Here is a 24,396-nt window from a genome sequence, read left to right on the forward strand (position 1 = left end):
ATTAAGGGGTTAGAGAGGAATATATTGGGAGAAGGAGAAAGGGAGAGATAGAATGGGATAAATTATCTCACATAAAAGTGGCAAGAAAAAGCAGTTCTATTGGAAGGGAAGAGGGGGAATGAATGAATCTTGCTCTCATTGGATTTGACTTAAGGAGGGAATAACATACACACTCAATTAGGTATCTTACCCTACAGGAAAGTAAGGGGGAAAGGGGTATGACAGAAGGGAGGGCAGATCGGGGGAAGAGGTAATCAAAAGCAAACACTTTTGAAAAGGGACAGGGTCAAAGGAGAAAACTGAATAAAGGGGGACAGGATAGGATGGAAGGAAATATAGTTAGTCTTTTACGACATGACTGTTGTGGACGTGTTTTGCCTAATGATACACGTGTAGCCTATGTTGAATTGCTTGCCTTTTCAAAGAGGGTGGGTGGGGAGGGAAGAAGGGAGAGAATTTGGAACTCAAAGTTCTAAAAACAAATGCTCAAAAAAAAAGTTGTTTTTGCATGCAACTGGGAAATAAGATATACAGGCAATGGGATATAGAAATCCATCTTGCCCTACAAGAAAGTAAAGGGAAAGGGGATGCTGGGGTGGAGTGGGGTGACAGAAAGGAGAGCAGACTGGGAAAGGGGCAATCAGAATATATGCCATCTTGGGGTGGCGGGGGAGGGTAGAAATGGGGAGAAAATTGTAACTCAAAATCTTATGGAAATCAATGTTGAAATCTAAAAATATTAAATAATAAATTAGTCAAGAGCATTTAGGTACTCTTACTGTCTCCCTACTTATCTCTCAGCATCTGAAGAAAGGAAATGACAAGTTAAAATTGTATTCAAAAGACTGTAACATGGATAGTGAGGGGACAAGAGCTCATGCCCCATTCTAGAATCAGTTTTAAAAATTAGGAATGTACCATGAAAAGAAGAAATGGTGAAGAGGAGGTAGGGCTAGTTGATACCTGTCTTCAAATATTTTAAAGCCTGTGATGAAAGGATTAGATTTGTTCTGTGTAATGGAGTTTTGGTGCATGCCCAATTGACCTAAGATGGAGGCACCCACAAGGGAAAAACCATGGACCTGCTTCTGGGACAAGACATCTGGGGTTTGCCTACCATGTGGTTGGGAAAAGCCTCTTCCTCCTGGCTGTATGGCCATAATGGGCTCTATCTTTAAAATGACCAAACTGGGATAGTTTCACTCTCTTTCCAGTAGAATAGAGGGAAGAAATTCTCATTCACTAAAGGCAGAGGCCCTAGGGGCCACTTGTAGCCCAGAGAAATGGGCTTGGGGTTTTAGTCGTGTCATTTGTTCTTTTCAGTTCTAGTTTGGGGGAATGGAGTCCCCAACATAATGGGGACCTTGGAGTCTAACATTATAGGCTAGAAGTTTGACCCCAAAAGGAAGGAGGCAGATTTAGATAGGCTCAACGTATAGAAAAATCTATGAATAAAGAGAGCTTTAAAGATAGGTACGTTGGGCTGCCTTGGTACAGGTTCCTTCTGCTCACTGGATATCTTAAAGCAGAGCATGAATGACAACTTGTTGGGTATTGGCGATTCTTGTTCAGTTATGGACATTATACACATTCCCTGAAGTGCCTTTCAACTCTTAGATCCTGTGACCTTTTGCCCCTCAGTACTCACATGGCACTATGCTTGTACTCCTACTATTCACTTACTTTGTATAAGGGTTACTTGTGTAGAAGTCATATCACTGCAATCTACATGAGAGCAGGGTTTTCATATTCTATACAGTATCATCCCAAGCACCTAGCACATAGCTTTGCACACAAGTGCTTAAAATTCAAGTCAACTGACACCTCCCACTATAAAATTAAAAACCTATTTTAATTCTATTTTGAAGACGTAGTCAAGCTGGAATAGGTTTAATAATCTCTGACACCATTTGCTACCACTGAAACTTTATCTTCCACCTACATTCTGGAGACACTTGCCTAAAGGTCAAGCTTTTGCTTCATTACTACTTCTACCCTTTACCCTGGTAGCCTCTGGTCTTTTGAGACTCAATTCTATTATTTTAGTTTAGTTTATATCTACACCCTGGTATAGTCTACCTCTGTAACCTCACCCACCATCCACTCAACTGACATTCAAGCTGATTTAAACAAAGCTTTCAGACTATACCAAGAGACAGTAATGAAGAGGAGTTGAGATAACTCTTAACCTATCTCCTCATTAAAATCTCTACCAACCAGGATTGTTTTACCTTTGCCAGGGGAGGTCCAAATGAAGTACTGTCAGGCCAATCAGAAAAGACCGTCAGCCCTCACTCAAGATCTTTGGTAAGTGGCCCCTAGGGCCTCTGCCTTTAGTGAACAGAACAAGAGGCAGTAAGCAATGTACTGGTTACTGCTGGCATCATTAATACATTGATCATGCTCAGATCACTCGCCTCTCAGTTTACCATAATTTCCAAACATAACAACACACACATGCCCACCTAAAGGGGAGAAGAGTTTTATTTTCTGTAGCTGAACTGAGACAAAGTAAATGAATGAAAGGCTGAGAGGGTGGGTGGAGAGAGCCCCATGGGAGGCCTGAGGACGGATAAAAAGGTTTGGAAAAGGCACTAGGGTAAATGGGAAAGTTCACAGTACTAATGATAGGAAGTAAATTTTATTAATCACTTTCAGACCACAGATGCTACATCGAGAGAGAAGCATTTCTTGCTTCCTACCAACATAAACCTTCTAAAGGTAGGTCACAATTGTACAGGGTGCAAGAAGATGGATAAGAAGAGAACCTTCGAAGTACAATTCTTTGAAAAACAATGCTACCAAGCATTTGAATAGTATTTTATACTGTTTAACACCATTTTCCCATACATTCCCGCATGTGTAGGGAACTATTCACTTAAGATAAGGAAACAGATACTTGGGGAGCTTAAGTGATTTGCCTGAAGTCACCCAGCTAGTGTTGAAACCAAGACTCAAACCAGTCATTCTGCTCATCTGGTCTTGCAATAAATTGAATAAAAAGCCCAAGGTCACAATGCTAATTAGAAACATCAGAAGGACTAAAACTCTGATCTCAATTCATAAGATGCTTTTTCTGCTGTACTTTGCAGGACAATGTACAGTATAACCCAAGGCAACATCTGCAAACATTTGCAAAATTAAGAGTAAGGCCCTTATGGCTTCCCTATTTCATTGCTTGCAGGTGGCCCTGGAAAAAATCTAAATTAAATCACTGTTCTGAAAGACACATGAGATAAATACTACAGGACACAACAAAGACAGAAATTCTCTGCCAGATTGCACGGGAGACCTGCTGGAAACCTGAGTATGCACAGATATCCTCTGTCTGCTGCTGGTTATACATACAACTCATCACTGGGTTGAGTGCCCTCAACGTCAGCTGAGCCAGAAAAGCATATTAAGCAAGATATCACACCTGGTAAATGAAGAGGCAAGCCACTGGCAGTCTCTTGGAGGCACCTTTCAAGAAGGCAAAATGTGACCCCCAAACGGTAGGGTAGAAGAAGCAAAGAGCTTTCCCTATCCCAGCATGATGGGGGAGGGGAGGCACTAGGGTCCTCCCCATTCCCCAAGTGAAGATGGACTCAAATAGCTCGGCTTGTTCAGTTTCTGATACTGAACCATTTGAGGTGCAAAAGATTCTGATGACAAGAACTTTCTTTTCTGGGTCTTCAGAAGCTGTGGCTGTAGCACCTGCAGGAGAGCTGCCAAGTTACATCTGCAAAAGGGTTGTTTCCCAGGATGATGTCTGGGGCACTGGGCTAGAAGCATTGTCATTTCCAAGGCTCCTGGATTCAGGGTCCTGGGCAGTCTCCATCAGTGCCTCAGGGAAATAGGGGTCAAGATGTTGGTTATTTGACTTGTCTAGCCCATACTACCTCCTTTCCCTCCCTTAGGATGCCTTACTGCTTCACCTTGGTTGACTTGTCTGCCCTGTGGATGGTAGCTAGTTGGTAGCTGGTGAGGATGGCTAGCCCCATCTCCACAGGAATTGCTTCCACAGATGAGAGTATTGAGTACTGAGCTTAAAGCAGGACTGGTGGTCTTGGGGTGCTGCCACTCCCAGGGCTCTCATGCTTATCATCTGTTGGTGACAAATGGTCAGCAGGTATTTATGCTAGTGGCAAGAAAAGCAGATTCTTTCTACACAATGATTAAGGTAAACTGAGAGACAATGGTCAGAGCCTGATCAATTTATTTGTTAATCTAGCAGCAAACAATAAATTGGGTCAATGGCCTCTCTCAATGAGTAAAGACTCCAAGGCTCATCAGCCTTAATATAGTTTTGGGGAATACAGAGTTGGGTAGGTGAGGATGACAATGTGACTGATTACAGGGCAGACAGCATCATGGAGGTGGTAACAACACGAATGGTTACATCCAAAGCTGAGTAGCACCCACTCAGGGCTAGTAACCATCCCTCTCTGTCATTAAGAAATACTTAATTGATTTATGAGACCCACCTGTTTCCTGAGAACATTGTTAGTGCACCAGGGATAGTAGATTCCCTGACTCCTAGGAGAGTTTGTTAGGGAGATAAGATTCTCTTTAATTGTACAAGGACAAGCAAGGATGGACAAATATACCTTGTGGAAATGTACCAGATCAGCCTTTAAAGATAAGGTATAGTAAATAACAGTTTTTGTTTTAATTATACCTTTAAACTAACTCAGAGGGAAAACTAAATTCCTGAGTTCAACTGGAGGATATAGCAAGGGGCTTTAGGCAGACATAGACTCAATTATAAAATCAATACAACATAAAATCAGTTACAGTCTACAATCAATATAGTAGAAATCTATATGGTAGAAACTAGAATTAATATTAATTTTGATCTTTTCAAGGGACACTGCTATTCCTAAGGCTCTTGAGTTCAGAAGCCTGAACTACCTCCATCAGGGTCTAAGGAGTAGTCAAAGTGATGGTGGTGTCAGGACTTACCTGACACATGATGCCTCCTATGTCTGTCTTCCTCATTGTGCCTTGCTACTTCAGTTAGGTTGGCTTACCTACCTACTTATCTATCTACATCCATCTTTCTATTCAATACTAGTGAGGCTAAGTATTAGGCTCCCAAATGAATGTAAAAATAATGAAGTTATTGGATTCTGTTCTAATTATTCTATGATTCCTTACTGCTTAGCATTCTTTTTTTCTGTGTGTAAGAAACTACTTGTTCCATACCTGATTCATGTTTATACATGGACAGCAACTTTAGACTTCAAGCTTATAACCATGTCTATAATTGCCAACTCAATAAATAGCAGGTATTATTCAGGAATCAGAGGTGGTGTTGGAATGAAGCACTGGGTAGCCTAATTCCCCCTTTTAAAAAAACTATTTTTTTTTACTTTACAACCTAATTCCCCTTTTAATTAATTAAGCATTCAAGTGACCCTAGAACAATTAATGCCATATAGAACTTCATGGTTAGGTGTAGAGATTTAGGAGAAGTAGATAACCTAAGCTTCTATGGGCTCCAACAGTGTTTGGTCTAACTTCTAGAATATATACACATACACACACACATGTATGTGCAAATGCTTACCAACAGAGATAGGTAGCTAGATAATGCCTGACATAAAGTACTTTGAAATAAGGGATTTCTAATAGCAACTTTTAAAAAAATATTTTATTATTTATTTAGTTTTCAGCATTGATTTCCACAAGATTTTGAGTCACATATTTTCTCCCCATTTCTACCCTTCCCCCCACTCCAAGATGGCATATATCTTGATTGCCCCATTCCTCAGTCAGCCCTCCCTTCTGTCACCCCACTCCCCCCATCCCCTTTTCCCTTACTTTCTTGTAGGGCAAGATAGATTTCTATGCCCCATTGCCTGTATGTCTTATTTCCCAGTTGCATGCAAAAACAACTTTTTTTTTGAACATCTGCTTTTAAAACTTCGAGTTCCAAATTCTCTCCCCTCTTCCTTCCCCACCCACCCTCCCTAAGAAGGCAAGCAATTCAACATAGGCCACACATGTATCATTATGCAAAACCCTTCCACAATACTCATGTTGTGAAAAACTAACTATATTTTGCTCCCTCCTATCCTGTCCCCCTTTATTCAATTTTCTCCCTTGACCCTGTCCCTTTCTGAAAGTGTTTGCTTTTGATTACCTCCTCCCCCATCTGCCCTCCCTTCTATCATCTCCTCTTTTTTATACCCTTCCCCCTTCTTTCCTGTGTGGTATACCCAATTGAGTGCTTATGTTATTCCCTCCTCAAGTCAAATCCAATGAGAGCAAGATTCATTCATTCCCCCTCACCTGCCCCCTCTTCCCTCCCAACAGAACTGCTTTTTCTTGCCACTTTTATGTGAGGTAATTTATGCCATTCTATATCTCCCTTTCTCCTTCTCCCAATATATTCCTCTCTTACCCCTTAATATTCAACTCACCCTGTGCCTACTATCTATATTTATGTATATTCCCTTCAGCTACCCTAATAATGAGGTCTCATGAATTACACACATCTTTCCATGCAGAAATATAAACAAAATAGTTCAACTTCAGTAAGTCCCTTATGATTCCCTTTCTTGTTTACCTTTTCATGCTTCTCTTCAGTCTTGTGTGTGAAAGTCAAATTTTCTATTCAGCTCTTGTCTTTTCATCAAGAATGTTTGAATGCCCTCTATTATATTGAAAATCCATATTTTGCCCTGGAGTGTTATATTCAGTTTTACTGGGTAGGTGATTCTTGGTTTTAATCCTAGCTCCTTTGACCTGTGGAATATCATATTCCAAGCCCTTCGATCCCTTAACGTAGAAGCTGCTAGATCTTGTATTATCCTGATTGTGTTTCCCCAATACTTGAATTGTTTCTTTCTGGCTGCTTGCAATATTTTCTCCTTGATCTGGGAACTCTGGAATTTGGCTACAACATTCCTAGGAGTTTTGCTTTTGGGATCTTTTTTCAGGAGGCCATCGGGGATTCTTTCAATTTCTATTTTACACCTTGGTTCTAGAATATCAGGGCAGTTCTCCTTGATAATTTCTTGAAAGATGATATCTAGACTCTTTTTTGATCATGGCTTTCAGGTAGTCCAATAATTTTTAAATTATCTCTCCTGGATCTGTTGTCCAGGTCAGTTGTTTTTCCAATGAGATTTCACATTGTCTTCCATTTTTTTATTCCTTTGCCTCTGTTTTATAATTTCTTGCTTTCTCATAAAGTGTCTGGTTTCTACTTGCTCCATTCTGATTTTTAAGGTAGTATTTTCTCCAGTGGTCTTTTGGGCCTCCTTTTCCATTTGGCTATTTCTGCCTTCTAAGGCATTCTTCCCTTCACTGGCTTTTTGGAGCCTTTTTGCCATTTGGGTTAATCTACTTTTTAAGGTGTTAATTTCTTCAGTATTTCTTTGGGTCTCCTTTAGCAAGACGTTGACTTGTTTTTCATGATTTTCTTGCATCACTCTCATTTCTCTTCCTGGTTTTTCTTCTATTTCTCCTACTTGATTTTCCATATCCTTTTTGAGCTCTTCCATGGCCTGAGACCACTTCATATTTTTCTTAGAGGCTTTTGATGTAGGCTCTTTGACTTTGTTGACTTCTTCTGGCTGTATGTTTTGATCTTCTTTGTCACAAAAAAAGATTCCAAAGTCTGAGTCTGAATCTGAGAGCATTTTCGTGGCCTGTTCATATTCCCAGCCAAATACTTTACCCTTGAGCTTTTTGTCTGGGTATGACTGCGTATAAAGCAGAGAGTACTTTGTCCCAAGCTTGAGGGGGCTGTGCTGCTGTTTCAGAGCTACTTCTACACAGCAAGATCTGCCACATCAGTGTTCTTCCTCCCCCAAGAACTGACAACTGTGACTGCTTTGTACTCCCACTCTAATCTGCTGCTTAATTCCTCCTACCAGGTGGGCCAGGGCCCAGAAGCAACTGCAGCTGTAGCTCTAGAAGCAGCCTCAGATCTGCACCACCTCCACCACCCCCGGGGTGGTGGCCAACTGAGAACTCCTTTCACTCTGTCCCAGAAGTTCTTCCCACCAACCTGCTCTGTTGTCTTTGGTGTTTGTGGGTTGAGAAGTCTGGTAACCGCCACAGCTCACTGATTCAGGGCCCTGCTCCTGGTCTGGTTGGTCCTGGTGCAGCCCACGCTGGACTCTGCTCCACTCTGCTCCCAGCTCTGTGCGTAGACCCTTCCCCGAGACCATCCAGGCTGTCCTGGGCTGAAGCCCTGCTTCCCTCTGCTATTTCATGTATTCCGCAGCTCTAGAATTTGTTCAGAGCCATTTTTATAGGTGTTTGGAGAGACCTGGGGGAGAGCTTAAGCAAGTCCCTGCTTTCCAGCCACCATCTTGGCTCCACCCCCCCTCTAATGGCAACTTTTAAAGTATGTATCTGAGCTTCCTCTATATAAAGTATATGAAGGTGGTAAAATTAATGTTATTTAGAAACATTCTACAGAGTTGTTGAGAAGATAACAAAAAGAAAAAAAAAACAGAAGAAGCAAAATTTAACTGAAGGAGTTCTTACTTTAAGGAATAATCTAAAAAACAAAGAATGCTGAAGCCAGAGGCTATTAACAGCAGCTTTAAAAAGGAGAGATGCCAAGATATATTTTTTTTCCATCTCAGAATGAAACGCTTATAGAACTGCTGAAAAAAATTCACAAAAGGTTCTCTGTGGGCTGAATATCTAGAACTACGAGCACAATTCCTCAATTCTATCCTACCACAGCTGCAACATTTGTAGACCCTCAAACAATACTAAACTGGGCAGTTCTGTGTACAAAATTACTTTGTTTATTCAACTGGAGACTATAAGAAGGATATAATTTAGGCAATTAAGTAGATGGCTCCTGCTTGTGTACTATAATTTAAAAAAAATCTTTGTATCCCAACTCCCAGTACCGTGTGAAGCATATGATTGTAACTAAATAAATGTTAATGGAATTGAGTTATTCCCACTTTGGAGAGGAGAAAATTGAAGCTCAAAGAGGCAAAGTGAGGTGCCCAAGGTTAGAGGATCAGTAAATGGCACAAGCAGAACTTGAACATAAGTCACTAGTATAATTGTTGCTTTGGCCCCAATAACTTCTTCCACTAAAATGAACACAGATCTAGAAGGACACATTCAACAGTTATTGGTAGAAAGCAGTACATCAACAGCTTTTTGTTTTGTTTAACTTGGCAGGGGAGGGGAATTTAGATTGGCACCAAAGACAAACTTTTATTTATTATTTTGCCTGTGGTTAGCTCTGGCATTAAGTAATATGTACAACTTCCAAAAAAAAATTAAGTCATATATTTTAATATTTGAAATAACAAAATATTTAAACCTTAAATCATTAAAATGATATAGTTGAGAATTTGGTAAAATGCCATTGTAGTCTCAAGGGTTTATAGCACATTATCCACCAATCACTGACACAACTGACCTATTAGTCAGCCAACAAGCATTGACTAATTACCTACTGTGTGCCAGACATTGTGCTAAGCTGTAGATATAACAAAGAAAAGGAAAAAGAAAAACAGTCCCTGCTCTCAAGGAGCTCAAAAACTAATAAGGATAGGGCAACAAACATGTAAAAATCTATGAGGACTTAATGTTTGATCCTGGAGGTGACAGGAAGCCACTGTAATTTGCTGAATAGGAGAATGATGTAATCAGACATGTACTTTAAGAAGATCAATATGACAGCTGAGTGGAAGATGGCCTGGACTGGATAAAGACTTGAGACAAGAAGGCCATTCAGAAGGTTACTGCGATGGTCCAGGTATGAGGTGTTGAAGGCTTGTACCAGGGTACTACCAGTTTCCCAGGATGGAAAGAGTATTAGGTTAGAAAAATGTTGTTGGGAAGGAAGGGAGTAAGTACAGAATGACACTTAGGACTTAGGACACTTAAGCTGAGTGACTGGGAGGAGGCAGTGCCTTCAACAAGTAATAAGAAAGTTAGGAAGAGGGGAGGACTTGAGGGGATGGGGGAGGAAGATAATTAGTTCAGTTTTGGACATGGTGAATTTAAGATGTCAACAGAACATCCAGTTTGAGATATCCAATAGGCTATTTAGAGATTCGAGGCTGGAGGTTAGTGCTGGATATGCAGATCTGAGAAGCATCAAACAAAGAAATTATAATTAAGTGCATGGGAGTTGATCAAACCTATTACTGCTCTAGGGGTAATATAGACCACAGGATGTTTTAAGGGACCCTGGATAATAATCACCTAGACCAACATCCTCATTTTACAACTTAAGAACCTGAGGCCCCCAAAAGTTAAGTGATTTGCTGCCCAAGGGCACACAGTAGACAAATCAGGGCTAGAATCCAATGATCTTTTAACATCCCAGCAGCAGCAGTAGCAATAACCATTTATTAAATACTTCCTATCTTCTAGGTACTGTGCTAAGTTCTTGGAGATAGGCAAAAACATGGTCTCTGTCCTCAAGGGGTTCTTATTCTAATGCAAGAGGTAATATGCAAATATCTATGTATATACAAGATATATATAGTGTAAATGAAAGGTAATTTCAGAGGGAAAGCACTAGTAGTGGGAGGGGGAAAAAGGGGTGAGACTAGGAAAGGATCCCTGCAGATTTAAGCTCAGTCTTTCTTAAAGAAAGCCTGGGAAGCCATGAGGTGAAGGTGAGAAGGGAGAGCATTTCAGGCATAGGGGACAGCCAGTGAAAAAACACCAAATCTGGAGAGATGGAATGTTATATACTACGAACATCAAGGAGAACAGTGTCAGTGCATAGTACAGTAAGTGGAGAGGAGTAAAATGTAAGAAGAATGCAAAGGTAGGAAGAGGCCAGGTTATGAGAGGCTATAAAAGTGAAACAAAATTTCATATTTGATGCAGGAGGTAAAAAGAGAGCTTACTGAATAAGGGAGCAGGGGAGAGGTGGTGGTGCTGACAGGGTTATACTATCAATTTAGGAAAATCTCTCTGACAGCAGTAGTGGACTTTGTCAGCAGTTTCATGATTTCTCCAGCTTCATTTGGCAGCTTATGAACAGGAGCAAAGTCAGTGAATAGTAGAGTAAAAGATGGTTTGGACTTGGCAAGGCGTAATAGACCATGAGATTCCAGTACAAAGATGGTCTTGGAAACCCTCAAATTATCTTTCATTTATTTGAGATCTTTCTGTATCAAAAGTAAAAAATAATTCCCTTTGTAACTACTCTGTCCTACTCCTTACACATTACTGAACATTTACAGAAAGACAGATTCGGACACAACAGGAAGAAAAATTCCGTAACAATTGGAAAGATACAAAAGTACAAAGAATTAAGTCCATCTTCCAACTAGAGGTCTTTGAAAAAGGGGTAAGTTCCCCACTTCCCCAACTAGAAGTCTTTAAAAAAGTCTAAGGCCAGTGGTTGGCTAGAGGGGTGTCTTATTTACATACTGTATTACCTAAATGGCCCTTAACCTCAGCCTTAACTCTGAAATTCTATGCTTTCAAAGAATTATAAAGGAAAAAAAATGACTAGATAGAGAAAGTTTTCAAAATCTGTTGTGATAATGTATATTTTATAGCAGTCAGATTGCAATTCCCTTACTAGTATAACCATTATTGGATAAGGTCAAGGTGTAAAGGAAAAAAGATTTAAGACCCAATGATACTATGTTCTGACTATATAATCATGAATTTATTCTTATTTTATATATTGTACTTTCAAGATGAAATCTAAAACACTTTGGGCACTCTTACTAAACTTATAAACTTGAAAATTCTTTCAAGAAAACATTAAATCAGCTTTCTCTAAAAAAAAAAAAAAAAACCATTCCTACTCATGTCACAACAGTATCAGCAAACTAAGGTAATGAATGTTATCATTAAGTTTTGTGACAACAGCAGTATACTAACTACTTAACCACCAAAGATCAGGATAACAGTTTGTATGGGCTGCTAAAAGTTCAACCAGTGCATTTAATCTTTAACCTGCTACCATTATTTTAACAGCACTTAAAGTAAAACTGAAGTAAACAAAGACAACCAGAAAATGTAGAGAAGAAAAGTTATTAATAAGGTCAAACTCAAATCCTGGGACACAGGGTATATGCTGGTCATTGCTTAACAAGCAGCTTGGGGGGGGGATGGGAGAGAGGGAAATTTAGCACAAAACATTTTAAAATTTAATCTGCATAATTAATATTTTCTCCATCACTTTCTTAAGTCTCTAGATAATCAACAAAAGAAGACCTGATTTTTAGGTTGCTGGTTTCCTAGATGTAAATGCTCAAACTGAAAATTTAATCGGAGGCTCTACCACACCACTTGGATACAAACAGCAAAAAGTCTGATCTTATGGAAGAATGAAGTTAGGCCACTGCTTTTAGTCTATTTAGCTCCTATGAATATATAGTAGTTGTAGGCTTCAATAAGGTAATCGTAAACAGTTTCCAGAAACACAGGAAAAGAGATGCATAACAGAAGAAAAAATAATCCAGTTCACTGATGAAGGAGTTTTCCACCAGTGCTGATAAAGACAAAATTCAACCACTTTAGGCAATATCAAACTACTGGATCATCTGAATCCTTTAGATTAGCATATTTTCACATGACCGTGGCACTAAGTTATTTGTTTTCTGAAGGTTAATGACATTCATAAGAAAAATGATTTTTAATGGCTAACATTTATCAGTCTTTAAAAAAATGCTCGGGGTGGAGGTGGGGGGCTATCCAATTAAAATCCCAAATTAAGGCACATCTTAAAGGCATTTACAATCTCCATAGATCTCATCATAATGAGTTACTACACCATAATTATATTCCTGAACAAAAATGTTCCACTAAATTTATTTAATCCCACAAAGTACAAGTAATTTATATAAAAATAACCACAGATTTCCATGTAGTGGAATAAGTTACTGCTCCAGATCTATTTTCTACTTAAGCCAAATGTTTTTTCCTGGCAAAAATTACAGAGAACCAAATAAGACAAAAGTCCCTAAAGACAGGATTTTTATTGGGGGTGAGCAACAAGGGGCAGCAAAGGATTTTTCTCTAAAAAACTTGGTCATACGCTTTTATTTCTCTCCTTTAGACATTTTATTTTGGTAGAAGAAATTCTGAATTTGTACTTTCACAAGATGAAACTTATTTCTCTGCACTCAACAACTCACCTTTTAATGTTAAAAATAAGCTCTGGAGAAAGCCTCTTTTAATTCTCCTCAAGCAAAGCAAAGGCTCCTAAGGTCATCAAGTCCTACTAGCAACTTGACTACAATAGTTGATCAATCTATGAAGACTAACTCTAAAGAGTTACTAAAGAGGAATGGATCTAGAATCAGGGGAATAGAATTTGAATCCCAGATCTGCTACTTCTTGGGTGACCTGGGGAAAGTCATATTTCTGGGCCTCAGTTTCCTTTTCTCTAAAAAAGAGTTGGGGTGGACTACCTCCTGAGCCTAACTTTTTCTTTCTTCTTTATGGTCTTTGCCACCACGTTGCCTTTATGTTTATCTCAACTACAAAATACTTCTCACCAGAATTAGCACTCCTAGAGCCACTACATTTATTATTCTGGTGCAGACAATAACATTCTCATCATTTTCATTTCTATCAAATATTTGACCATCTAAACATGCAATTAAAGAGTTTTTTTAAAAATTACTCTTCACTCACCGCAACATAAAATTAACGTTTTAATCGTACTTAATATAGTTAACTTTAGATTATTTTCGTGTGGCTTATCTGTGGCAGTTTCTATTTCAGCATGGCTTCCCCAGCTCATCATCCTCAGTCTCCTATATCAGTTCACATTCAAGAAATACAAACTAATTTTAATATTTGTTGTTCAGCTGTGTCCAACTCTTTGTGATCCCATTTGAAGTTTCCTTGGCAAAGATACTGGAATGGTTTGCCAATTCCTTCTCCAGCTCCATCCATTTTATAGATGAGGAAATGGGTCACAGAGTCACACAGCTAGGAAGTGTCTGAGTTCAGGTTCTTCCTGAGTCCAGGCTAACATTGTATTCACTGTCACCTAGCTGTCAAATGATGGTTAGGAAAATAAACAAAATCACAAAACACATTCCAGCAAAGAGATAATGGTTCTGTGACTGTTCTATTTGTTAATGGAGAACTTATGCTAGACGATCTATATCTAAGCTCCCTTCTTGCTCTTAAATTTTATGATGCTATGAACTCTAAGCTACTATTTTCCATGTTTGTAATAATCTATCTAGCTATGTGTTCTCCATTGCTTAACCTGAGTATCTGAAGACTGACTTTTATTTATGTATTTGTTTAAATACACTTGTCTCGGTATCATTCATTTAACAAACATTTGCTGAGTGCATTATGCAAAGTGTTGCTGCGGAATACAAAAGATACAAGCTTGACCTTCAAGGAGCTTAAAATCTGGCAAGGGAAATGCCAGCTATATAACTCATAACTTAAGGCATAGTTGATAGATCCTTCAGTTAGCCCCTCCATAGTTAGGGGCATAATGTAGAGGGGGAAGTAGGGGGAGGAATGTCAGTTTACCTTGCCTGCAAAGCAATAGATAGCTAAACAAATTTTTTTAAGTGCCAACATTGTTATCTAGTTCATCTTGTATTCCAACTGCCTGATATGTTTGAACTCCTTTCAATAATTCGTAAATATTTTTTATAAATAAGACATTTTAACTCCTATTCACTCCCTTTTAAAAATTCTTTTTCCAACATCAGATTCCTCTTCCTCATCCAACCCTCTTAAATCATTTAAATCCAATGGATTCCTCCTTATGTGTCCTAGAATCCCTATTCAAAACTCTGTTGAAGTGCCACCTGCTACGTGAAGCGTTTTCTGATTCCTCCAGCTGCTAGTATGTCTCTTAAAATTATCTTACCTTGTATATATTTAAATGTATACATGTAGTTTCCCTTGAAAGAATATAAGCTTCTTGAGGGCAGGGACTATTTTAGTTTTGACTTTGCATCCATAGTGCCTAGCACATAGGAGGAGTTTAATAAATGCTTGCTTTTTTTGTTTGAGATTATGTGTTCATATAACCTTCTAGCTGTGTGAGGTAGTGAGAGAATAAAGTGTGAAGGCCTCACAGGGAATATGTATATATATATATGTATTTATATCTAAAATGTTTAAGAATCAATATTTAGAGAAAAGGAAAATGGGATAAATTTGAGTCTGTGGGAATCTGATTATTTAGCCTTTAGGTATGTCTTTCTCCCCCTCCTTCAGATTTATAGAGGTCACCTCAGCTGTGAATGGAATACAAGATTGTGAAAGCTTCCCTATGAATAACTCAGGCAAGGCAATATTCAAATAGAGATAGTACAAATTTAGTTAGGATGTGAACCTCACCAGGCCTAAATTTTCCTGTAAATCATATGATTTCGGGGAAACCAGATGATATTCCTCTCTCCCCATCCCCTAGCCTACTTACAAACTGCCATCTTAGCATTAAAATTTCCCTATAAGGTAATTCTATAGTTTCTGTGCTTGTATTGGGTAAAAACTTATTCCTGGTTAGATTGTGAGGCCACTCAAGGGGGTCCAGCCTCTGGGATGGGATTTCTTAGAATTACTTGTACAAAGGTATATATCTCCCTGCTTGTCTTCTCCCCCGTGCCTCTCTTCACTGCTATCTCTGCCCTGGTAATGAGAGATGCCCAATTCTTGCAAGACTTGATCAAATAAAGCTTCTGATTTTTTTTTTCTGCCTTGAGAAACCGAGACACCTCTTTTTTTTTAACTTGAGTCAGTGGTCTTTTGACCTACGCATAGCCAACTTTTATCAATATATCACAACAGTCCTTGGGGGTTCAAACTTAGGGAGAATCTCAAAGACTCTTCCATGTATTCGTTATAAAGATTAAAGAAAATTATCACTCAGCGGTGCTAAGTGCAGTACTATAGAATGACATTAAGTACCAAAGAAATGCTTATATCAGGTCCTACGAGTAACTTTCTCTTCATATAAACCAGGGCTATCCAACCTTAGGTTTTTATTGAAACAACAGACAATATATTTTGATTTGCCATTTTAGTGAGAGCTCGGCTTCCTTTACTAAAGCATTTACGTAAATTTCTATGCTTATAGGCAGGTGGCATAAATCCCACTGAGGGCTGCATCTTGGACAGCCCTGATATAAACTAACAACAATGCATGAAGATCAAGGAAAACAGGTGTAACAGTAACAACTCACATTTATATAGCGGTTTAAAGTTTATAAAGCTTTCCACAGATCATTCCTACTCCCTCTTGTCTTCAACCTCTTCTCCCTCACTCTTTTAGCTCTCTACCTACAAACATGTTCAGGTCTCAGCCTGTTCTTAAAAAAAAAAATGTCTCCAGGACCCAGCCACCCCTTTAAGTTCCTTTTTCTCTTTTCTATTCCCTCACCAGCCACAATTTGAGAAAATTCAATAAAGAATAGTCTTTGCTAGTCAATTATACTTCCTTTTTATTTCTCAGCCTCTTGCAATCTAGCTTCCATCCCCTACCAAACTTTCTGAGATATGTAATCAGTATTACGGTTTGGCTGCAAGTCTGTGAATAAAATGTCAAGCCTGTAGTCTAAAACTACAAAGTTTCAAAAAATGTTCAAATTTCAAAAGTACAAAGTCCCTCAACAAAATTGAAGGAAAATATGTCCATATAATCACTAACTTATGATGTCCTCTTGATAAACTGACTTAAATAAAACACAGATAAAATCTATTCCTGGCAACTGTGTATAGTTTATCCTATGCTGTTTTGGTTTGCACCTTCGCTTTTAGGAAACAATCAACCCTATAACTAAAATCGCATACCTTTTCAATTCTTTTGTAACTAAAAGTTTTACACAAATATGGTTATCATAAATGTACATAAATATTTCCAAAGTTAGTAAGATTTAGAGCGAAAAGGAACTCAGAGATCAGAGTCCAATCCTCTCATTTACAAATGAAGAAGCTGAGTCCCAGAGTGGTAACAGTTCTACAAGGTCACACAAGTGGTAAGGAGCAGACCCAGGATTTATTCTAAAAGGTTAAAATAAAATCTCAAAACATTTTGACCAAAAAAGTGGGAATCAACTCTTTATTTCAGAGGTAGGAGGTAGAGGGCGGAGGGGATGGGGGGGTGGAGGATAGGGCTGGAATGTTGCATATATTGTCAGACTAATACAATGTATTGATTGTTTTTGTTGAAATTTTTTTGTCTTTTTTTTTAATATCTTTTGTTACAAGAATTGGCCTTTGGGCAGATACAGGAAAAGACTGCAGGAAATAAATGTAATATAGCAACAGAAAGAATTAATTAAAAATTTAAAGTGAAGAGAAAGAAATTTAAAAACAGAACTCCTATTTCCAATTCAAAGATTAAAGACTATGACTTGTTTCCTCAAATGTATCATAAATTTCTTGAAATCAGAGTTTCTACCTCATATTTCTGTGTTCCCAACTGCTATGTTCAGAAGCTTCCTGATGGAATAATTTAAGTAGAAAGCCACATAAACCATGAACTAGCACAGAAGTATGCACAATAATGGATGTTTATTTACAAAGCTTTCATTAGGCATCAAACAGCCTACTCCTTGATCCTTACTGTAATTTTGAGAGGATTGCACTAACACTAAATCTCTCCTTTGAAGTTCATGCTTCAAGTTCCTTTTCCAATCATTCTAGTCAGTGCCAACCTCCTGAACACTTCCAGTTTCCTTAATGACTTGAGTACTGTGCTAAGTACTGGAGATGCAAATAAAAGTAAAAAAGAAAGATAGTCCCTGCCCTCAACGGAGCTTACAGAGGCAGACAACACAAAAAAGGAGTTGAAAAAGGTGGGGAGAGAGGCAGTAGGCCCAATAGCATGGCAGAGAAACTCCTGTAGAGATAAGTTAGTAGTACAGCTTGAAGACCGATCAAGACATTTTTGGCTTGGGCCTCCTCCCTAAATTGGGGATTCTAGGAGGAACCAGACAATCAGAAAGTGAGACCCTGGGGGTGAAGAGTACTAGAATCAATTTTCAGTGCATTAATGTATGAGTTTCCAAAAGTCCCATTAGCATTTATCATTTTCCTTTTCTGTCATCTTTGCTAATCTGATGGGCAGAAAGAGTCTCAAATTTACTTTCATTTGCATTTCTCTAATATCAGTAACACTTTATAACATACGTATATGTATATATGTGTGTGTGTGTGTGTGTGTGTGTGTATATATAAATAAATAAATAACACACACATATACACAAAAACACTAATAACTTTCTCATGTTTCCCTTCTTTCCCACCTTTTTACCTTTACCATCCTGGTTTGGGCATCTGTTACCTCTTAGCTAGACTCTTGTAATACCCTCCAAACTGGTCTTACCTCCAGGCTCTCCCTTCTTCAATCTAGCCTTCACTGCTGATAAAGTAATCTTCCTAAACAAAATATGTGGCCAATAGTTACGGAACAAATGAATACCCTGTAACTTATGAATGTAATGGATTATTACTATACCACATTACAGATAAATGTGAAGAATTCGAATAAACATGGGAAGATTTGTATGAAGTAAACTGCTAAAAATAACAACAGAGAATCCCTACAACAATGTAAAAATAAAATCAAAGTTGAAAGCCAACAAAAATTTGGTCAAATAGAAATGTACTATATTACCGAGGTTTAAGTTCACAACTGATAAACTATAAAAGTGCAAAATGACATTATTAAGCAGTTTTGCTTACCTGTTGTTGAGAAAGATACTTTGTAGGCTGGTGTGTTTGCTGGGAAAGTGTATGTTGTGTAAAAACAAATTATATCAATAATTTTAAATACATATGTTAACAATTAAAAAGGAAAAAGTTATCTGCCTAATGCATACATCTGATCATGCCACTTCCCTGCTCAAAAATCTTTAATGAATCCCCACTACATAGTATAAAAGCTAAAATACCTTATTCTGGCATTCAAGGTTTTCCATGTCTTTCTATTCCATGGCACTCCCTTTCACATTGCTAGTGCCTTCCCTCTGAGATTATCTTCCACTTGCACTGGGGAGTATGGATGTTCAAGGACCCCTCTGTATAAGAGCTTGCTGAACACTTTTCAGGGCTGCTCAACCACCTTTGGTGTCCACCTAGTACTCAAGTCTCACTTGTGGCTCCAAGAAGCAGTAGCACCTGCAGTGCCCATAGCCAGCAAACAAGCTAAACCAAGTTGAGGGTAACAGAGAGGCCTCAAAGCCATCGGTGAGTTAGGGGGTGTCTACCCTAAGCACGTAAAGACCTCCCCCAGTGGATTGGGTGAACGAGAATAATCTGTTCTAATTGCCACGAAGAAAGCTGTGGATGCTTACAATTTGGTCAGACAATGAAGCCCAAGGTCATCCACTGTACCCCAGGCCATTGTCAGTCACCCTGACTTTTGTCTTGCCACTTGACTTCGATGACTCTGGAATAAGAGTGAGGCTGTTGACTTTGTGCAGCTCTATCTCCCTTAAATTCAATTCACCCATGAGTCAAGATATCACCCTGTGATGTCATTGGTCCTCTTTAAAAAAATTAAGGACTAACAACAATATCTTGCATTTGCGCACACACACGCGCACACACACACACACACACACACACACATAATGTATTTACAGTTATTTGCATATCTGCCATTAGAATGTTAATTCCTTCCAAGCAGGGAATATATTTTTTAAATTTTCTTTTTATACCTAGGGCTCACCCCACAAAATACACTTAATAAACGCTTGCTGATTCAGAGTGCTCTTACTCAGTAGTGCTGAATGCTAGAGATGAATTACAATCTGAGATGATTACCTGCAGGTAAGAGGACATATTCAAAAGAACAGCTTTTTACATATTCCATCAAGGGAGTCTAAACCATATGCCTCCATAAACTATGATTCCATGATAATTTGCTACAGTGTTTACCTTAAATAGTAAAGTCCACAGCAAAAGTAAATTAACAAAACATAGAATTCACTGTGCTAAAACACAGCAAACTAAGTCAGCTTTAAAAAAATTTTTCAGAGGAACTGCCAAGAAATTCATATAAGCTTTCTCAGGTATTGAACTAGATGATCTTTAGAGTGCCTTATAGTGCTAGATCTAGGATCCTCCTTTTCAAACGTTTATTGAGTTTATTAAGATTCCTTGGTATCCCCTAGAAAGTAAGTGAAGCTTAACTCAGCATTACTGTTCTGAAAGCCGTAACAAAACACTCATTTTTTTCTTTGTCCAACCCAACCAGAAGCAAACCTAAACCATTGTTTGGGTGTCTTTTCTTGGCAGTTACTTGACTCTATTCTTAATGCAATCAATTCAAAAGAGAAAAGTCAAATGGGAACATTTTCTTTTCTTTTTTTTTTTTTGAGTCTAAGCTTAACAGACATCAAATAAAATGAGACTGTGTATGAACCCAAAAACTCTTATTATATACAGCTTACTTTTTCCTTTTAAGTATAAAACAAATTCAACAGGTAACTTTTAAAACTGTCCTTATTTATGTTTCTGTTCAAAAGAAACCATTTTCATATATACTAAAAAAACCATATTAACAACACATAAAGCCTTCTGATAACAACTTTGACACAGTGAAAAGAACACTGAATAGTCAGTGATCAGTCACGAGAGTTGGGTTCTAAGATCAGCCTCTTCCATTAACTCTGCTGTTTGGCAATTCTCTGGGTGTTAGTTCTCTCTTCACTTCCCTGGGCCTTATATACAAAAAGAGGGTTGGATTATATGATATTTTAAGTCCCTACCAGGTCTAATATTTATTATTCAATCCCTATGATGAACCAGCTGGTTTCAGGGAGCTATTGTTGCTATTTCTATGAGATGTTCTATTACCAAACTTCTGCTTAACTATATACAAACATCTTAAACGTTAACTTCTCCTATACTTAGAGATCCTTAGAACCATAAAAATTACAACTGTGGAAAAAATAATCAAATTGGCGATTGTATTTTAAGTCATAGAAGAATGGAAACAAAGCTGAGATATTCATTTTCCAGTTTAGTAGTTACAAACTAAAATGACTTGTTCTAAACGTCATTACATTCAAATTCTATTGGCTGGCATTTAATGTGTGCTCAAAGTAAGGCAAAGGTCATCTCAGAAAAGTGCTTTATTTACAGATGGAATGAAAGAACACACTGTCAACAAGAGACAGGATCTCCCTAAATGAGCCAAGGTACCAATATTCTGCACTACCACAGCAACATCCTTCATAATAAGATATGGCAGTCTCTTTCAGCAGGTTAGTATAAGTTCTGTTTAAACAGAACAATGGATTATTCTTTAACAGCAAAATAGCATTTTTTATGTTCTTCTCAAAAGCATGGGAATATTTTCCTACAATAGAGGGGTAATCATGGACCCATGGTGATCACAAAAGGTTTAATATTAAATACTTATCTAGTGGTTATCCTGAAGAGCAATGTTTGTTGTTTTCTTATTTCAGCCGTGACTGACTCTTTGTGACCCCCTTTGGGGTTTTCTGGGTAAAGATACTGGAGTGGTTTGCCATTTCTTTCTTCAGATCACTTTACAGATGAGGAACTGGGGTAAACAGGGTCCCACAGCTAGAACGTATCTGGGTCTGCATTTTGAATTCAGGTCCTCCAGACTCCAAGGCTGCTGCTCGATATACTGTGCCACCTAGATGCCCTTGAAGAGCAATATTATAGCCCAATGATGGGAAATTGGGAAGTCCCAGAAAAAGTTCCTAATTGGATTGGTTGAACAAACAAAAATCAATATACACAATCAATAAATGAAACTTATTAGTAGCGTGGCATGGTAGAAAGGGCACTGGATTTGAGAAAAGGGGGCCTGAGTTCAAATTATGGCACTGTTACATATTATCTGTGTGACTTAAGGAAGTCATCTTAATTCTTTGTACCTCAGTTTCTTTACCTGTATGAAGGGGTTCAAATATAATATATTCCCAGAAGAAGGAAAACCTATTCTGTTAGTGTAATTAAGGCCAAAAATCCAAATATAGGAAATTATCAGCTAACAATTACACATATTTAACTCTACTCAAGGGACAATCCACTGCACCACTCAGCTGAGTGTCTCATCCTTCCAAAATTTAAGGAAAACACTCCCCTGATTAGGAAACACAAAATGTGCACAATAATATAATCTGTCCATAACAGCAGGTATAATAATTAGAATGTATCTCCTCCTACATTCAGTAAAGTCTTTCGGTTGTGCCTAAAAGATCCAATTCTCTATTATTAAATTACTGAAAATGAATGTCAGAGCTGCCTTTCCCAAACTGACAAAGGAATGTAATCTATAAAGCAATGTAATGTAAATCTATTTTGTTAGTGGAACTGAATCTAAAAATCCAAATAGTTGTAATTATCTGCTAACAAGTACATCCATTTATAACTCTAGATAAGGGACAGTTCACTGTCTACACAAACTGTTTACATCCAACTGTGTATCTCATTGTTTCAAAAATTTAAGGAAAACATTCCTCTGACTAGAAAATGTAAACTATGGTTAATAATATAGGTATAACAATTAGCATACACCTCTACCCATGTTCAATTGCTCAAGTCACCAGGGGTTGGCCAAAATACACAATTCTGTATTATCATATCACAAAAAAGTCCACCCAAGTTCTCTTTCCCAGACTCTAAGTAATGTAAAATCTGTCTCAAAATTACTGTTATGAACTGCAAAGTCAAAATCACTGAATTTCCTAGAAAGGTTCTTAGAAAGGGCTGGGTGTTTGGTTGCCTAGGTGGGTAGGGGGTAGTAAGTTGCAAAGTCACTGACCGGGAGGTGTCTATGTGAGACTTCAGGAAGGAAGAGAAAAAACTGTGTACAGCTCGGATTGGGGTAAGGGAAGGTCATCCATAGGCCAGCGAGCAGAGAGAAGAGATTCTTCTGCCTCTCGAAATTTCGAACCAAGAAGAGTATCCCACCAGGTGCTTTTTTTTTGGATCACAAGCCCCCTTTTGCCGTCAAATACAGCTTGAGAAGACAGAAAAAGAAGAGGGAGAGGAAAAGAAGAGAAGAGGGAGAAGGAGAGGGAAGGGGAGAGGAGAGAGATGAGAGAGAAATAGAGATGAGAGGGAAACAGAGATAAGAGAGATGGAGAGAAAGGGGAAGGGGAGACAATGACACAGCCACAGAGAGCCAAAGACATGCGGAGAGAAACACAGGGGAGAGACAGACCGACAGAGAGTGAAAGAAAAGAAGGGAAGGGAAGGGGAAAGAGAGGAGAGATGGAGAGAAAGGGGAAGGGGAAAGAAAAACACAGAGAAACGGGAGAGGAGGGGAGGAGAGAAAGAGGAGGGGGAGACAATGATACAGAGAGCCAAAGACACAGAGAAGAGAGACAGACAGACAGAGAGTGGTACCGGGAGGGAGGACGAAGCCAGGACTCTAAAGGGACTCTTGGCCGCTGAGCCAAACCAGGCAAGGCAACGATGACCGCGAGAGACCTGGCAACTGCCCGCCGGCCCGGCGCTGAAACAGGAGCCCCAGAGGCCCCAGCAGGGAGCCAGGAAAGCTGAGCCGGCTCCTACTTGGGGCCCAGGCCGGCCGGAGCCCTCCGTGCTCAGCGGGGCGGCAACCCGGGCTGTGTCCCGGGCCAGAAGACAGGGAAGGCGCCCCGCGACATCCCTCCCTCTCTCCCCACAGCCCCGGGAACGGCTCCGCTCCGCTGGGCTGGGGGCCCCGCGGCGGCGGCTGAGGAGCGAGAAACCGAGAGCCCCGGCACTTGCAGCCCGAAGGACGGCATGAACGGAGGGAGCTCCCGGGAGGGCGGCCGTTGGCTCCAAGCCCCCGGCACTCGCTCGCTCGCTCTCTCCCTCCCTAGCGTACGTACCCGGCGGCAGCCCCGTCTCCGGCTCCGGCTCCGCGAGAGGATCCTGACGGACTCTCACACCCGCCGTTGGGCTCGGGCCAACCGGAACTTCCCCTCCTCATTTCCGGTCCACTTCCCCAGCTTCCAGTTCCTCAGCTCCTCCCCCTCCCCCCAGCCAAGGAATACGTCATCCCGCTCCCCCCCTCTTCTCAATATCTTGCCTCTCTTCCTCACTATCCCTTCATTTCTCCTCTTCCTGCCCTCCTCTTTTCCTTCCTCCTCCCCTTCTTTTCCGTTCTACCCTTCCCCAAGAGATGACGCATTTCTACACGCTCCCTCTACCTCACCTCCATCTTTTGGTCCTTACACCGCCTCTTCCCTCCCTACCGCTTCTTTCTCCCCAACCTCCCATCTCCTGTCCTCCCTCCCCTATCCAATCATTTCCTTCACCCCCTTTCCTTCTCCTTCCTCGCTGCCCCCTGCCCTTTTTCCCTTCACACTCTTCTCTGACTTCTGCTGTCGCCTCTCCTTCTCCTTCCTTTCCCTCACTTTTTCCCTTCTTCATTTTAGCTTTTACTCTTCCTTTCCTCTTGCTTTTCCCCTTCTCCCTTCCTTTTTTTCCCTCTCCCCTTCTCTCTTCCTAGTCCTCTTCGCTTCTATCTTCCCCTGCTTT

At 39.6% G+C, this 24,396-nt stretch overlaps 1 protein-coding gene across 2 annotated transcripts in view; it reads right to left on the bottom strand.

The window, feature by feature from the left end:
* Window positions 1-23,854, bottom strand: part of VMP1 (vacuole membrane protein 1) — a 131,421-nt gene extending 107,567 nt beyond the window's left edge. Inside the window, exon 1 of one of the 2 annotated variants that reach the window (XM_036754057.1) lies at window positions 23,745-23,854. The gene's annotated coding sequence lies outside the window, so the exon portion shown is untranslated. Of the gene's footprint in view, window positions 1-23,274 lie in introns of both variants that reach the window. The other variant, XM_036754058.1, reaches the window with a different exon arrangement.
* Between the last annotated feature and the right edge of the window lie 542 nt (window positions 23,855-24,396).

The sequence above is a fragment of the Trichosurus vulpecula genome, chromosome 4 (genome assembly GCF_011100635.1).
Source record: "Trichosurus vulpecula isolate mTriVul1 chromosome 4, mTriVul1.pri, whole genome shotgun sequence".
NCBI classification, from domain to species: Eukaryota; Metazoa; Chordata; class Mammalia; order Diprotodontia; family Phalangeridae; genus Trichosurus; species Trichosurus vulpecula.